This window comes from Limulus polyphemus, unplaced genomic scaffold (assembly GCF_000517525.1).
Source record: "Limulus polyphemus unplaced genomic scaffold, Limulus_polyphemus-2.1.2 Scaffold404, whole genome shotgun sequence".
NCBI lineage: Eukaryota > Metazoa > Arthropoda > Merostomata > Xiphosura > Limulidae > Limulus > Limulus polyphemus.
Window position 1 is genome coordinate 408,027 of NW_013666014.1, and position 19,419 is coordinate 427,445.

The following is a 19,419-nucleotide window of genomic DNA, read 5'->3' on the forward strand; positions in this document are numbered from 1 at the left end:
ATATTATAAACCAAAGTATCTGACAATCCAGGACTTAAAAACATATTTTTATAAATGGGAACGTGGGCCATCCCTTTCTACTATTATGAGCCGTAGCACAATACCCATTTCTTCGATGTTAAACGTCACTTTTGTGTGATGACCTTCTCGCTCTGTTGTCAGTTGAATTTCTTTTACAGTATTAAGGAGGTAAAACTGAAATTGTCCACTGTTTATCCATGTAAACTTAGTTTTTGGAACCGGAGGGGGGGATACATATCAATTCCACTTCCAAATATTATCAAAATTTATTCAGGAGCATATGATACCAGACGGTCAAAAGGGGACAACTCTGCTTTATATATATATAAATTGTGAGTGTACCTGTATATTAAAGATATACAGCTTTATTCAAAATCTTATTTATAACGCACTTTAATATTATTTAACAATAAACAAAAAAGGGTGTGTGTGTGTGTGTGTGTTGTTTTCTTATGTCAAAGCCATATCGGGTTATCTGCTATGTTCACCGAGGTGAATCGAACCCCTGAGCTTAGCATTGTAAATCCGAAGACTTACCACTTTCGCACCGAAGGACAAAACAAAAATGAAAGTAAATGATACGGATTGACTAACTTATTTCAACTGAGTCTGTCTGCTCAATAACACCATGATGGATGTTGAGAGTAATAATATGGATATAGCAGATCTTGTTTCACTCTTGTACATCAAGTGCAAATAAATTGTAGCCGGGTAGTACATATTTGAACGCGTTGTTTTTGCACAAATTTAAACGTAACATCAAACCTATAAAATCATACCCTAAAATATGCGTACTTTTTACACTTTTTAACGAAATTGTTTGGAAATTGCGTAGAATATGTAAATTATATGTTTCGAGAAATATTGCAAAGTTTTATTCTATTTTCCTAAAAAACATATACGATATTTGTAACGCAATCGCGATCATAAAAATGTTGGTCTTTTAACAAATTTCATATTTATGTAGTATATCCCAACATTTCATGAAAGTAAAGGAATTATTTTAATTCAAAACATGTTATTTAACTTCACTATCATGAGAGCTTTCGTCATATCGAAAAAAACAGTAGAGAGCGCCAGCAGCTAGTCCAAGTACTGTAACTCAGATACGACGTCATCGCGTTCTAGCCTTCTAGAGAAGACTAACAATTTTAACGCCAAACTTTACCCCCCAAAATCTTGACTTAAAACTCAACATTTATATTGCTTCATTACATTGTTAGGTGCATATAGAATATTTTTATTTAAACTTGTGACATTTCATTACACATAGTCGCAATTCCATAATCTTGTTTTGCTATAAAATAATAAAATCATAATCTAAATATATATTTGTTAAAACTATTAGTGATTAAACTAAAACGTATTTACATTCAGAAATTGATTTCGTCAGCACCTGATGCTGTATGACTGGCTTTCAAACTTTATTATTATTATTGTTGTGTGTGACCGAGTGCTACTTACTGCCGTACACACACACGAACGCAACTAAACGTCGGCACCTGATGCTGTATGACTGGCTTTCAAACTTTATTATTATTATTGTTGTGTGTGTAACCGAGTGCTACTTACTGCCGTACACACACACGAACGCAACTAAACGTCGGCACCTGATGCTGTATAACTGGCTTTCAAACTTTGTTATTATTATTGTTGTGTGTGACCGAGTGCTACTTACTGCCGTACACACACACGAACGCAACTAAACATTTGTTCTGTATGAAAGATTTTCATCATTATTAATATTGTGTTAAATGCAGATGCTTTGAAAAATCATATTGATCTCATCCATGGTTGACGGATTAGTCTACCATGGGTTAATATTAAAACTACCCTACATTCATACTCTGTATTACTTCATTTTTCATACCATGTTTTAGGATGCAAATTGTCAGTACCAGTGAATAATATGAAATTCGGTTACTTTTTTGATAGGATAATATATACAGTATAAACCCTATAAGTGCAGGCTACATCTAGAAACGAATGAAGTATGAATGTAAATACCATCAATACTAAGACACTAAGTAATGCTTTGTTTGTTTCAGAATGTTCTCACAGTGCTAAACAAGGACCTTCTACGTATAGCCGTCTCTGGTTTTGAACTAGGAAGCTAGATAGTTAACAACGGCTCTTGGACTATTATTGTCTGACCGAATATTGTGTTTTATTCATCCATCTTATATTGTACCCATTGTCTCAAAGTACAGATCGCGTTTGCATGGTATCGCGAACCATGGATACTCGGATTCACAACCCGAGAACGTTATTAACTAGGCTGTGTCCTAAGTAATGCAATAATTCTATAGTGTTACCTCTTGTCGTCATAAGTTTCCGTATATGAAATATCACAAAGCTGCGTAGTTCATGTACTGACAACTCTTCAGATTTTGCTTTCATGCTTCTTGTGCTTGTGTAAATTAGTTTTGCAAGGATTTTTTAAAGCTACTAGAATATTTTCTAAATTATGTGTGCATAAAATAAACACAAAACAGTAGCATCTATTTCATAAAATTACTAATATGTTAATCCCAAGTGAAACTCTAGCAAAATACAAATATTGCAATGGCTATGAAGTTGGTTATATTTTGAGCAGTCTCTTTTTTGTTATAATCTTATATTAACAGTAAAGGAATTTCATTGATAAGCTGGGAACTCAAAATTAAAGTTACTTCTTAAATTAAAAGACATTATTTTGATACCTTTTTAATTGATCTCATTATATAGTAATAAATGTTTTAACCATTTTTCCTCCTGTCGTAAATACTGCATACTAGTTATACCAAGTTTCCTTCGAAAAAAAATGATACAATTTTTCATGTGTTTTGTGGGTTGTATGATACAGATATCAAGTTTCTTATGTCGACTTGCAGTGCAATGCCGTCTGCAGAAAACGTAATTGTTATGAAGTATTATTGATTGTTTGTTGACGAAGACGTAACGTTTTATAGTTTTAAAAGTTTTTATATGAGTCCTTCAAGACGAAATGTTAGTTTTTACACCAGTTCTTCTCAAAGTGAATTTTTTACCAATTAGATTATATGAGTATTTATTTTTAGCTTTGGGGGATTTAGAGAAACAGTGGTTACAATATTTTCAGTGTTTTTAAGCATTTACTGCATGAAGAGAGTAATAACTTATCTTTAGCCGAAGCATAAGAGACTAACGTGTAAATATTTGGTAATTTAGTATATATAATTCAATATCAGGGATGTTAATACATAGAAACACTGAAATGACACCAAGTGTCATATCTTTGCATTATCGTAAACCTAAATTTTACTCAGTCTCTTGATATGTACTTACAAATTTATAATACTGCGCCTGTTTGAGCCAGTTATAACAATTCCTTCTGAAACGATTTTTATTGATATCTTAGCAAAAAAATAAAAATATTTTTACAGAGCAATTTGTCTTAATTTTTTTTGGGGGGAGGGGGTTAAAATGATTTTGAGAAGATACTTCTAGTTGCTTTCAGGGGCATGATAACCAGTGAAATCTGAAAACATTCTGAACAGAGCTATTTATAAAGTCTGAACATCTTGTCATTATAAAAAATATTGAAGTCTGAAAGCCTCTCGACATGAAGTCTTAACAACCATCTAGTCCTTGAGCTGCAGTGTACGGCTCTTGTTTATGATATATAGTGTTTAAAACATAAAATCTTGCGAACTGACATATCAATTTTGTGCTTTCGGTTTTTCAACTTTATTAAATAAATTTAATGATATAGTTACAAAGAGAAAAAAAATATCATTTATTGTCATATTTATTTTTCAGCTATTCCATAATCAAAGTACTTTCAAGAAAACAACCTCTTCAGCAGTCGTCTGGCTGTATTACGACTACATTTTACAACATGGCTTAACAACCATGGCTTTTCACAACCTTAACTGGCTCAAAGGCCTAGTGAAATATTTGCAGTGTGTATGTTTCTGACACGATTTCAAAATAAATTCTAGTTACTTTTTTTCAAATTACTGATGTAGCTGTAATCTAAAACGATTTAAAAGTAAATACTTCTAGATATTTGTCTGCAAATTACTGATGCAACTACCACGTTCATAGAGATTATTCACAATGTCAACAAATATTGCCTTGTAAATATAAAAAAATAAAACAGTACTAGCTGTTACGTGAAGAAACATCTGACCTCTCGCTCAGCAAGTGGTTGCATACATGTACTCTGTATGTAAGGGAGATCAGATTGAGCAGTTCAATGCCATGTCTCTAGAGAGATATGCAATATATAGATTTCTAACCAAGTGTTATAGGTATTCTCTGCGTCTACATGTTGACGTAAAAGAAACAAAGGATTCAGACGACGTGTATTTTGTTAGGTTTCATGGGTGGGAGGGGGGAAGTGAAGTGTTAACTCTAGCTAACTGCAGTGTTCAAGACTTATTATAACTACCAGGTGTTCATGGTTGAACTTTGCGTGATACATGTTTGATTTGAGAAAAATATATTTGCTTAAACCTGACCGCCAGTGTAACACTGAATTAGGTACAAATGACAGGTTTAGCCTACAGATTAAAATATTCTTATTCAAGAATAACTCATGTAAATTTATATAGATTTGAATCCAGTGATTAACACTGTACTAATAACAACAGTAGAGATAAATATTCAATGTGCCCTGATTACAACATAAGTTAAGATAGCAAAATGCTCTTTACCATACACAACCAAGCAGATCATATATTAAATTTTTTCTTCAGCGAGAAATCATGCTTCAAATGCTAATTATATTATTACGTGGAAAGGTAAAAATAATATCAACATACACAAAACAAAACAAAACAGATGTTAAGTACGTTATAGTAAAACGATTTTAGAGGCTCATCACGTCTGGTCATGCTCTATCTGACAACCGTGAATTTTGGATAATAGCATTGGTGAGCAGTTCCATTGTAAAAGGCTCTGTCGTAATAGTATCCTGGTTAAAGCACACAACTCCTCCCTATCTAGTTTCCATAATCCATCTTATGTACAAGGATGACGGTTTTCCAGCGATACCACAGAAATAAATTGGTCACGGTATGCATTAGTGTGGAATAAAAAATACCCTTTTATTCTCTAGCTGGTTGAGAGATGCGATGATTGAACAAATATGCCATTCAACCAACTTGTATACACGTAACTCATGTCACTTTTCCAGGCGGAGAACATTCTTAATTATGTTATATCCCTTTGCCTGGAACACGAGGATTGCTTTCCAATAGAAATTTGTGTTCGGGGATATTCTCATATGTTATAAAACGCCGCAGTTTGTTTACCATGGATGGGGCACGTCTTGTTACAGCTTTTTTTTGGATGGTCCTGGAGTCCAAAGTTCATCCAGATTTCTTTTTTTTTTTCAAATGTCATGAAGTATAAGGTATATCCGTGTCTTGGAAATTCTATATTTCAGATCTGAACGTATATTTATGAAGGATTTTTACAAAATCGATCAATATTCGGTGGCACCACACTACCTACATAACCCCGTAGAATGTCAAAATGTAGTTCTGACACATGTTACTATACCGCGACTTTATATCGGCTGTTGTTGTTAAGTGAGCTGCTGACATACGTGTTCAAATTCGTTTTAATATAACGCTCTCAGCCTTGTGTATACTTTTCTTCTGACTGTTTCAAATCTGCTCGATTGGCCAACAAATCCAGTTACGTAACACATAAAGAAATAATACCACTTGTTGGATGATCAAAACATCAAAGTTATTTAAAACTAAAACTGTAGTATTTTTTATGTTAAAATCATTCAAAGGTGTAAATAACAATTATTTACCGTGATGAAGAAATAAGTTTCAGCAAAAAAATTCAAATGGTAGAATTGTTTAAGTTATTCTAGTATGTCAGTTTTTTATGGATTATATTAATTTTTCAGTGCCATCAACACCAGAATGTAATATGAACCAGGCAATCAATAGGACCACAGAATGCATACGTTCTTTTACCAAACGGATTAATTCAAGTACTCAGTCTTTAACTAACAATCCAGAAAAACTATGTTGGTATGTATAAGATGGTTGCTACAGTAGTGTACTTTAAACAATATAAGGTATGGTACAGATGGAAAGAAGAAAATTTCTGGATATCAGAATGTATCAAACTCATATAAAGAGATGCATTTTAATTTTAGTTCCAAACTATTCCTAATCAAATGTTATTTTTGTTTCTTCGTCTTTATATATTAATTCTAATACATAACACCATTGTCATTCTCTTTGATGTATGTTTCTTTATTTTATTTTCAATGATCCTTAATTTTTACTTAATTAACAAACTGACATACTGTTTTGGAGTTTTCGTTAACATGAAATATATAAGAATAGGAGCTGAGATCCTTCTCTATTATGTCTTTGAATTTTATATCTGTAGTCAGTACAAATAATTTGTTTGTTTGTTGTTAAGCAAAAACTGCACAATGGGCTATCTATGTTGTGTCCATCACGGATATCGAAACCCGATTTTGAGTTAAAAGTCTTCAGGCTTACTGCTGACCCATTTGGGGTAATCTAAAGCAAACTAGAATGGCACTCACTAGAGCGTAGCGTTGATCATACTCGGCTCTCACAAAATACGGTGGCGAAGGTAAAAAAAAAATAATTTGCTTACTGATTTAGTTACTTTGTTTTTCGTCATAATATACTGGGCTCGTTCACTTACATTAATGTTGAGACTTCTAGGAAGTGCCATTGTAGAATAATATGAGAATACACAGCTTGAGAATGACTATCCTTCATGAAATCTTACATACCTCTGTATTTGTTAATATTAAAGATATGTTAAAATAATTTCACTAGTTTCAACTGTAGATACACTTCCACAATATAATTGTAATATGTTAGTTTAAACGTAAAACTAAGTAACCAGAATGTCTGCAAAATGTGTTCCTAAGATCGCCAAAGCATAAAATAATAAATAGCACAGGCCTGCGAATTTAAACTTCATAGAAGTTGTTTTGATTTTAATAACGGATTTTCCACAATTCTGCTACGCAGATTTCGAAAATAATATTAATTTTTTTCTATTACGTAAATATTTTTTACAAATCGGGAAGAAAAACTCTTACTTAGATCAAATTATTATTTTGTTTACCACAATGAAATTTTTTTATTATTATGTTTGTTAACAAAAATTAAAAAAAAAACTGAAGAAAAGGGAAGAACACTGATGTCAAACGAATGTTCATCCTCATTCATATTGATTTTTTTGTGTTTATGAGAAATCTACGTCTTTTAGTCTGAAAAGTAAAAATCTGTAAGTGAAGAAGAAAAAATGGATATCATTTTCGGATTCAACGTACAGAAGACAATAAAACCATCGCAGGCTTGTATAATTAGCGCCTGAAATGCACAAATTTGTAAATTATCCCATTATCTTACGATGTTTAGAACTGCAAGTGTAAAGGCTGATGCACATAAACAAACACTCGCACTCATAATCATACGAAAAAAGTCGATGCACAGAAAGAAAAACAACAAAAAACTTTGAAACCTGAGTATAACATATAGTTTGAGATAAGTTTCATTCATATGTATAAAAATTAGACCTCATTTATTATTGTTATGAAGTAAAGAAGCAAATTCTTGAAGGATAACTTAAAGGTGATATAGATGAAAATGTTTGGTCTACAAGTTCATTTAATGAAACTTCAAAACAGGTGTCAAAAAATTACAATGCCCACTATGACTTCTTGTTACACAGCATCTTCTGCCTATTTTGTTTAGAATTTAGTTCTACATGTATAAATAAGCAATTACTTTACTTCCAATTTTTTAATTTGTTGTACTGTTTAATTTACAGTTGATAATATATTCCAGAATCTTACACAATTTTAACAGCAGTAAGTTATGGTCAGTGGAATCATTGATGAGAAGTGCTCATCTTCAGACGTTTCCAGTCTTTGAAAGTATATTTGAAACAGAACAATAGCTGGTAGATTTCGTTTTCGTCGTTTTCCTGGAGAACAGATGAGGGAAGATTGTTTTTCCCACAGGAGGTGGGGCAGTACATTTTTAGCAGCTATTCATCATGGTGGAAAAACTGTTCTTCATATTCTCCAGGGAAACGTCAATGACGCCTCCTATAGGCGTCACACTGAAACAATCTTTCTGTCATATGCTAGGGCAAAGTTTGTCAATAGCTTTGTGTTCCAGGACAACAATGCCACTGCCCACAGTGGGCATATTGTACAGGATTATCTCGACCAAGAGGACGTTACAAGATTGCCACAGCCAGCAAACTCTCTAGATTGTAATGCCATTGAGAACTGTTGGGCAGAACTGAGCCGCAAAATTGCTAACTACGACCCTAAACCAGCTACAGTGGGTGAGATGCAGCGACTTCTAGTGACAAGTTGGAATGAAATCACGGGGAATTACATCAGTAACCTTACTGACAACATGCCACGTTACTTTGTGGAAGTGATTAGAGCACGAGGAGGACCAATTTATTGTTAACCGAATGTTTACTATAAACTGATATAAGGTTACAGACGCTACTTATAATAATTTGATATGATATTTTTTCATTATATATGTTTTGGTACAGTTGTGTTGTGATTCATGAAATGCATAATTACACATCTTTCCACAGGTTTCTGATAAAAATTTTTGATGTTCTCATGATTAGTTCATTATGCCCATAGAACCTCTCTAATTATACAACTTACATATGTATATGTTTAATATAACATGCATTTCTCGGTTTGACAGCGTTAAATGTATTTGTATTCCATCTTCTTACTATAATGGAAGTAGCGTGTATATATGTATCTGGTATGCGACCGAAATAATAAATACAATGTGGCGCTATCTATTGAATGGCACCACAAACTAATATCTATAAATAATTTCGCACTTTGGGTATTCAAGATTCAGACAATTACAAAAATAACTACGGTATGTGCAACAACCATTTCTTTATCACAGAACACAATTTTAATTAAAAGTGCTCTTCTCACAACAAGAACTTTCATTTGGACTGAGTGAGGGTTTGATTATATCTTTATTGATGTAATTTGTAAATATAGTAGTAAAAAATGGAGTTATCAAATAAAACTGTTATTTTTTCAATAAAGTGAACCGCTTTTAATATATAAAAATATTCCAGTTTATGTCAGCACAGTCCGAACACTTTTCCCGTGCAGTATTTCCCAGAAAAATGTTTTAGAAAATGTACATTTTTTTTCTATTTTTTTTTTCAATGAGGTATGACTACTTGCACAAAAACCTGCCAGTATGACGGTGTTTCTGCTTGTAATAATAATTATCGTATTGCTTGTAAAATATGGAAACGTTTTGGACAAGACTTTGGAAAGGGCAGAACACAATCCGTAATATAATTATTTAACAGCTATTTATTGCTTCTGGCTCGCCAGTCGTAGGATACTTACTCTGAGACTGAATCAGATATCTGCAGCTTCAACCAGGCGTTTTGTCAGTATACGAATGGTTAGAAACATTAATACGTCATAAAGTCGGCCCGTAAGTTAAGTGCCCAATGTAATGCATAAAGAATACGAAAATAAAGAAGTCAGTTCGCTGGACTAGTGCCAAGAAAACAACATGTAGAGCAATATTAATTTTTACAGATGACTCGCACTTCACCTTACAGAAAGGTAACAGGCATATTCTCATTTGGAGACAACATGGAATTAAATCCATCTCCATTTTCATACAGTAATTTAACGCATATGGTAAAAATGCATGTATGGTATAGGCGAAATGAAATCATTAAAGCAACAAGTTATAAGGACCACATCTTACGACTGTTTGTATTACCAAATATTCCCTATACTAGTGGCTATTGACGTCTGTCCTAACAGTGTTAAACTGGTCGATACATTCATTGAAAATGAATGATGGAATTGACGAATAGAGTGACCAGCTCTCTTTTCGGACTATAATCTCATCGAGTATGTATGGGATTTTAGGAGACTCATCCCATCCCGTGAAGCGACTCGAACTGATTCCAGATACTATAAACGTTCTGGAAACAGTTCTTTCAAACATGAGATCGAGGATAGTTTAGGACCATATGAACAACCTGATTTTGATCACGTAACTTCGGTTTCAGGCTGCCCTTGCTGTTTATGGTGATCACACTCCATCTTTTAATGTAACTTGCCATTAACTATAATAAGGTAAACCCCGTCTATATCAAATATTAGTTCACGAGTGTAGGCTAACTGATCAATCAATTACATTTTACATCCCATTGCAGAGCACAGTTGTCAGTTTGCTTGAAAATCAACATAGGAGACAAATGACATTATTACATTTATATCAGTGGTTTTGCTTTGTCGTAGCTAAAATATTATGAATTATAATTAACCTTTACTTTTATTTTTTGTGTGCAGTGCACATTGTTTCATTGAGTAGTAAGCTGTTCTTTTTATGTTAATGTGGGAATCTTTAACAGTTTTCACTGAAAAAATTTCCATTGATGTTATATCTTTACAAATAACATTGTTCTATACATATTCATAACAAACTTTCCAGCGCGTCTAGAAACAGGTTCTAAGCCTCGCCTGCAAATATAATGTTTCAATTTCAATATAAGTTACAATAGTCAGTTTAGAAAAAAACACCAAAAACATCAGTTAAACTTGAATGTATAAACCGATGTATTATGACACTTGCATTCAATTTATATCACATTCAGTGAACAACGCCAGATAAAAAGAGCGTTCACTAAAACGATTGTAGAAAAAAGTAACACGTGCTAATGATATAATTATGCTTGTGTTTTGATCATCAGCTTAACATAAAGGTCGGTGAGAGTTCATATATGTAACTTCAAGAAACTTCTTTATTCAATAACATTGATTTAATTTATAAGCATAACAGTTTTACTAAAAGAGACGAAATATTTTTAATCAAAGGCATTGCATCAAAGGTCCATACTTCTTCCCTAGCAAACGTGACTGGGCGATATATTTGAGAGCTTATAACGCAAAATATTGCGTTTCAATAGCCGTGGCGGGTACAGCATATTTGTAAAGCTCCGTGCTTAAAAATATAACCCTTTAACTATCTGAAATAGCATAAACCGTTTTTTTTATGCTGCGGGAATAATAGAGCAAAACGAATTTTATTTAACTTGCTCAGTCGAAATTTCCTCAAAGTGTAAGCATTTAACTTAACGTTATAAAGATATAGGTCTTATAATATAAACCTAGGGATTTACAGTGGAACACCATAACGAAAGTTAATATTTTAGTTAAACCAATACGATCTAAATATTTGGAATTATTTTCGATCATTTCCATTTGATAGTTCTCCAGCGTCCGTAAAACAGTTTTCTATAACAAGTAAGAGAGTGTACTTAATAATATAATTACTTGCATCAGACAAATATTACATTTCTTTACTAGTGTAATAATACGTTGTAGGATTCCAAGTTGTTTTTTTTCTTGGATTTTTTTCTATCACTTTTCAAAAAGTATAATATATATCTCTTACAACTAAAGTGCAGTAGAGTTAATTCAGACAGCAAAATATTTAGGCCAATCTGCACAACTGCAACATGCTTAGCGAAAGAAAGCCTTGGTCAGAAAAGAAAAGAGTTAACTATTCAGCCTTAGCGGTTTCAAACAGTGACAATTATTTTGGTTTTAGTTAACATGAAAAGGTCTGACGTTTTATTTCCTAATTTCGATTTAAATATACAGTAACTAACACCTTTATTAATGTCTGTGGGCAAGTTCAAACCTCAAAGTAAAAAATATTCATTATACAACACGAGCTTTACTTAATACATGTGTAAGTAGTTGTCATGGAAATAATGTTTCAAAGAATATCTTTTTAAAATGCCATACAAAAAATATTTATTATATATAATCGTATTTTACTAACATCTAGAATTAAAATGCTAAAACAAGTTCTAAAAATAAAAACACTTTATAAGTTAGTCTTGTTTATAAATTCAATATATAATATCTATATTCATTAGTGACGACGTTTTTATGCTATTACTGATCTCTTCAAATATATTTAAAGCTTCTATTATTTCTAGTTTTATTCAGTATAGTGTTAGTAATCATATATCTGGATTTTCATCGAATAGTAACATATCCAGATTATTCTGAAAAAAGACCTAACAGTGCGATTTATTGATGTCTTGAATTCTTTCATGAAGTTTTTCAATATTTTACCTTTAGAATTTTAACCATAGGATTTAAAGTGTTTGGATTAAATAACAATTTTACATCACACAAGGAATTGTTCTTTTCAGGAGTTTCTGTAAGCTGGAAGTCTGTCAAACAAAAGCGGCAGAAGAAACAGGTTGTGCCGAACCTGCACAATCCTTTATAGAAAACAGTTTGGAAGTATCTCGAATTTTGCTACAGAAGCAATTTAAAGTAAATTGTGAAGATTATAATACACTGTGCGGTCAATCATCAATTTTAAAGAGCAGCGGATGTTCACTGGTCTTTTGTTTTTTGCTCACTAAATGGTACTTACAATAGTTTTTTGTAAATATTGGCCATTTTCAGAAATATTGCTAAATTGTAATTACAGTAATTTAAACAAGTCCTAAAGTTCAACATCGTATTTGGATGAAATCGGCAATATGGTTACGACTAATGCAAATATGGTTAGATTGTTAAATATTTACTATATAGATTGTGTTGATCTAATAGTTGAAAAAAAAAAAAAAAAGTACGTTTCTATATATGGCCAGTAAAGTAGTAGTGCTATAAATGCAATGGTATGTATAACCTGAGATGTTACGAGTTCTCAGAGTGAAGTTAACTTTGATTGTGTTTCTTGAAAGTAAATATAACGTTTATTTTAATCTCACTTCTTTGGTTACAATATCCCAAGTTATTGCATAGTTATTACCTGTGGACAGTTTTGAAGTTGTTAATGAAGAAAATTAGATTTTAGCAACATTTTCCTCTTATTTCCAGAATTTGGTGTCCGTATTATCAGTAGTAAGGGCGTTACCCGCGCAACACGCCGTTAGAGGGCATCACGCGTTTGGCGACTTCGAAGGGAGACGATAACGCCAGAGGACGAGTTGCTAGGCCGTCATGACGAAAGATTACGTAATAGTTCCACGAAGTGGAATGAAATGGTGTGTTCTAGGCTGCTATATCAGGCGGCAATGATGTAATTATTCCAAGAAGTGAAATCCGAAGGCATGGCTATCTTAGGAATGAGTGATATCATAGTTCGATACCAGAAGGCCTATTACTATAGACGGATTGTGATGGATCAACGTGTTTCAACATTACTATACTTAATACAGTTAATATGATTCACTAATTCATTAGTTCTATACATTTCCTGACCAGTTATATGTAAAACGTCCAGAAAAAGATGCTTATTTGAATATCATGCAATACTTATTTACCTATTTCACTAGTTTGACTTTTTTTATGATATTCATATAACTTGTTACTTTATAATATTATCTTACACGAGTTTTATAAGGGTGAACGATGTTACTATACTTCCACATATGATTACATCATCAATGTCTAGATTTAACCTTGTTAAAATCATTATTTTATGATATTCATATAACTTCATGAAATAATTCATTTACACATATTTACAAAGGTGGATGGTGTTCTACATATACATTTTGTTACTAAGGCAAACTGATTTTTAATGTGTCTCAACATGCGATTACATCATTAATATCTTAAATAAAACTAATATTTAATGATAAAACTATTATAACAGTATTACACGCGTCAGTTTTTATCTCACAATTCACAATTATCTGTCATGAAAGAATGTTAACCTACCTAATGTTTTTATAAACATTGAATGAATTAACATACAGAATATAGTTTTCGTTTATTAATAAACTCTGTAGTAAATCATTTTGCTACATAATAAATGTGATTAATCGTTATATTTAATTACATTTCCTGACCATTTATATGAAAATTGTCCTGAAAAGAAGGACGCTTATTTAAATATCATGTAATAATTGAATAGTTATTGTTTCACTAGTTTGTCTTTATGATATCCATATAATTTGACAAAATAATTCATCTACACGTTACTTTATAGTCTTATCTTACACGAGTTTTACAAGTGTAGATGATGTTACTATACTTCCACATATTATTACATGATCAATGTTTAGATTTAATTATATTAAAGCCATTATTTAAACGCCAGTCTTACTGTCGATAGGATTTGAACAAACCTGCTGTTATCCATTACTTGAATGTAGTCACAACTTGCGTCATGATGGCCTAGCAACGCGTCCTCTGGTGAACTTTGAACTATGACGTCATCATCTTTGGTGACATATCGTCTTCCCCTTGCCCCTCTCCCGAGGTTGACACACGTGCGTGCCCTGTAACGACGTGAAGCGCGGGTAACGCTCTTACTACTATTATCATACTTTGAGAAAAGATAATGTAAGATGCATACATTGAAATTAGATCCAAAGACTATACAAAACTATTTCTATGGCAGTGTTAAAACTAGCATATTCTTTCTCATTACAGGTATATTTTAATATAATTATAAGGAAATAAATGTATTTGATTAATTTTTAATTTATTTAGCATTTCAAAGTCAGTTCACATTTTCTTAAGACACCGTATTGTTTGGCCATTTAGTCTTTCTCCAGTTTTATAACTGACTTTACCATTATACTAAAGTGGCTATTTACCCGTACTGAAATCAACATGTTTTGTTGTATCTATTGAGTTAATTTGAGAAAACAAATGTATTACATACAAATATTCTGTCTATAGTTTATTACAAGAAATAAAATACTTTTTGTCATTTTATATCTAAATACATTCATTATACCAGTTCTGAAATTAAGCTCTGAAACCCAAAACCTTATCGCATTTCGCAAAATTATTGCAAATAGTGTCTATTTGCTGTCTATTCCTAAAATGTTACAGAATATTTAATTAAGAGGTGATATATTAATCAATGTGAAATTTTTACTACATAGTGGGCGAAACGATGTATCTAATTTTCTCAATCAAAATTACACATCATGATATGAAAAACGATGTTTAGTATGCGTATCATTTATGGAATGATATAACTTTCCCGTCATTATCTGGCATTAAAGAGGAGAATCGTGTGATAATGTGAGATGACTTTAACTTATTCTTCTTACTACAGTGAAATTTACTAAATTTTAGTAAATCTTATACCAACTTCGTTGACATTTATAATATAAAAAGTAATATTATGTTATACAGTAAGAATAATAATAACTTAATTATAATAAGCATGGTCTTTGAGCAATGATCTTTAGAAATACATCTAATCATGTTGGTGAATGTTTGTTGTTTTTTTTTATGTGACTGTTATAGGAACACTTTATAAACTAATTTCATGTAAAGGATAGATATGTTTATTCTTGTAGACCACACCTTTAGCTGTGAGATCAAAACTTAGAAGTACGTCACTTTAATACTCATGGTACTTATTGTGGTACTTAGTGAGATAAAAAAGTATTTAACACATTCTCTGTCCCTTATATTGTACAAGAGCCACAATTAGTCTTCTGTTGTATATCAGATGAAGTATAATAGTTCTTGGTTTCATTACATGATATAGGAATGAATGTTCCCCAAGACGCAGTCATTGACCAACATGTGACTAACAAAGGTCAAAGCATTGGTGACAGAGTTTTACCCAACGGCGTCACTTCCTTGAAAGTTTTTGTTCTGTTGGGGAATATGTAGATGCTTAGTCATATGTTTGCGTAAATAAAACAAATAGGACCAAAATATTTGTACATTTCGAAAATATTCCCCAATGTTTCAGTATGTTTGATACTTTACAAGTCTTTACTTAAATATATTGAAGGTAGTATATGGTGAAACATGTCAGTTTTAAACTGTAGAGAAATGTGAGGGTCAAGAACTAATGTTCAGCATGATGGGGGACAGTCAATTTAGTTACAAATTTCAAGTGCAGGATACATTTTGTATTGTTTCTAAAATATGGAAACTTTGATTATTTATGTTTCATTAAAGATAATTTATTTTATTTGACTAATAGCTAGCTATAAAAAGTATATGCCACAGGTATTATTACATTAGGCTGTAAGTCGGTACTTTATAAACTAAGATGTTTTCGTAAATAGCGTATTAGTACTTGAAGTTTCAGTATGCTTGTTAAGTATGTGATTTTACTTACATATATTAATGATATTACAAAGGGCTATGATGAAATACGAGTTTTCTATATCAAATATAAATGGAGATTTGTTAGGAACTGATATTAATGAGGCATAATTTATCATAAAAGACTAAGCTAGATATGTATAGGTCAGTAACTTAAAAACTAAGAAGTTTTCATAAATAGTACCTGAGTTTATTTCGAAGTTTTGTTAACAAATGTTTCAATATGTGTGATAATTAAGTCTGAGATTTAACTTATATGTACTAAAGATAGTATATTAGTCTATGATGAGAAGTAAATTTCATACAAGAAAATAAGAGAACACTGATTTTTAACTGAAGACGTTTATACATTTGATTATCCATCTGGAGAATGTAAATGAATGCTCATTCATGTTAGAGTAAAAATTCCAAGATCTACGTGAGGAAATATCTGTTTTGAAATAGTGGAGGATAATCACTTGATTTATAACTAAAGGTTCTTTTAAGATTTTGATTGTCAATTCTTTTTCAGTATTGTTCATTTGTGAAAAATGTATCTGATATTTTGGTAAGCTAATAAGTTTAAATAGTATAGAGTAAATATATTTAAGTTTTGCTCTGATTTTTAGGTGAAAAGGATAATACAAGATACTGTAAAATAGTTTCACAAATCTGTCAGTTTTGAAAAATTACATTTTCTGAGTCTGAAACATCAATGAACAAATATAACATGTGATTGTAAACTTGTTAATATATAAATAAAAATTAGATTGATTATTGTAGACTGGTGTGTCTGAACTAGTGAATGAGTTTATCATTACGTGGAAACAGATAACTCAACCATTGTGACAACTCTTGTATTGTGTAATGACATCTCCTACATTTCACATGTTGATGTAGTTTTTAAGTTTATGTAGATATCATAAATATTAAAAATAGAACTGAATCAATCATGGTCAAACTAACTTTCATTTTGAAAAATACAAATTCTGCCATTCTGATTGTGATAAAAAAAAGAAGACCCTATAAGATATTATATCAATAACATGATAATCAAATATATATGTAAACAAAATAGACGAGGTATTATAAACTTCTGAAAAAAAGCAACAACAAACGATTTAATAACAACAGACACATCATTTTTTCAAAACTTTTTTGGCACGTGTGTAATGTTCAATCTTGAAAACTGATTTATTTTTTTAAAAAACAACGATTATGATATACACAATTCAATAAAATGAGATTGTTTCCAGTCTCCAAATTACTAAAATAATAACTTACAGTACAAGGTTAAAAAGTGGTTAAATCCCCGATGTGACTGGAAAACAATCTTGTACATGTTTCGACATACATCTTGCGTCATCCTCAGGAGTGTAATGTTTTGCAAAAAATAACACTTATTTATACAATTATCGTTGATCACATGACAACCAATGTAGTAGCAGTGCAAAAAATAAAGGACCATCTTGAAAATTATAAAAACAAAACCTACCAAGATATGTGACACGTGTATTTTAGTGTTAACAAATACTATTTGGAAGTTATTAAAATTGTACATGGCGCAGTGCTTTTTGAATAACGGGAATGCCAAAGTGGTGATTTGTGTTCTCAAAGATATTTCAGACATTTAGTATGTTCTGTATGTAATTGTTATGATATTGGATGTCAGTGTATTAAATCCTAATGGTAATGTTTATGCAAACAAAACCTTAATCCTGTCATTGATAAAAAAAAGTGCCATAAAATAAACCTATCACTGCTGCTAGATAAATCAGAACTGGCGTTTGTCACGTAGCTGCCAATGACCTCAATAGAATTTGAAAACTTTGTCTAATATAGCAATACTGCTTCAAATTATGTTAGTTTTGAAGCATTATAACATGAGATATTTAAAATAATAATTAGACATTAGTGTATAATGAAATATCATACATTTCACATGTTTAAGTAGATATTAAAGGTAGAATTGAGCCCCCAGTAGCACAGCGGTATGTCTGCGGACTTACAACGCTAGAAACCGGGTTTCGATACCCGTGGTGGGCAGAGCACAGATAGCCCATTGTGTAGCTTTGTGTTTAACTTCAAACAAAAAGGTAGAATTGAATAAATCTTTCACTTTAAAAATTATTCTAAGCTGACTGACAAATTCTGAACATCTGACCATTTGTCAGAAACTGTACTGAGTAGAAATTATGCAATAATTGTTCGCCAATTGAAATGTCCTGTGAAATATTGAGAATATACCTTTAGTGTTTTGTATCACAATGTAAAGTGAAACAACTATGTTTACTGACTTTTAAATTCAGTGATATCCAAAAACTGTAATTAAAATATGATGAACATTAAATGTTTGTAGAAAATATAATATTATGTAGAGTTGGAACCGTTTACTTTCAATAGTTATTATAATATAAATAGTGACAATGTATTATAATTGATTTTTCTTTTATGTGAAATAGATTTGGCCAACTCAGAAGCGACCTTTTCTCATTAGTCACATGTTGGTCAACGAACTTTATCTTCTTTCTATAACTTCTTTTTCCCTGTCTACCCTTCCCACGTGACGAGCTTTTTGTATTTCTTAACAGACAAATATTGGCTAGCTTGACATTAGTGAAGGGTGTGTGTGTGTGATATTTCACAAGAGTGTTTAGACAGTTTCAACGTTTTATGAAATTTTAATAGAAAATGGTGGATAAACAGTAAATCATTCAAATATCATATTTAGTTGTAGCAAAATGAATTAGCATCATTCAAATATTGGATAATATGTATGTTACATTGGATGTATCATTGACTCGTGAAAGTGAAACAACAGGTGTCATACGGAACAATGTCTGAAATAAACCATAAACACTTTACATATTTATTCGATACTTTTACAAGTTTTGTGTACGCGAAAGAAGTTTGGAGGTGTGTTTGTCAGTGATCAACTACCTGGTCATGCAAAAAAAAACAATTGCACATCGTCAATTTGGATCCAATTCACAAATCTGGTAGCCACTGGGTCTGTATTTACATTGGTCAAGATGATAAAGGAGAATATTTTAATCCATTAGAACTGCCTCCACTTAGTTTATGCAATTAAATGGCGGCTGAAATTTGTATACAACCCTTAGTAGCATTGCCCACCTCTGTAAAACACATGTAATAGAGATAAATATTAAAATCGAAAACGAAAACGTAAGATGTGATCTCATTCAAATAATGAATAACAGCAGATTTGTTAAAATCCTAAGGAAAGTAAGACCGTCGTTAAAATTGATGATGTAATCATA

The 19,419-nt window shown here is 31.6% G+C and overlaps 1 long non-coding RNA gene across 1 annotated transcript in view; it reads right to left on the reverse strand.

Annotated features, from left to right (window-relative positions):
• Positions 1–17,468, reverse strand: part of LOC111085462 — a 23,750-nt gene extending 6,282 nt beyond the window's left edge. Inside the window, exons 1-2 of the long non-coding RNA XR_002610292.1 lie at positions 17,423–17,468; positions 14,203–14,355 (exon numbers count right to left, since the gene is read on the reverse strand). This is a non-coding gene — a long non-coding RNA (uncharacterized LOC111085462). The remainder of the gene's footprint in view (positions 1–14,202; positions 14,356–17,422) is intronic.
• Between the last annotated feature and the right edge of the window lie 1,951 nt (positions 17,469–19,419).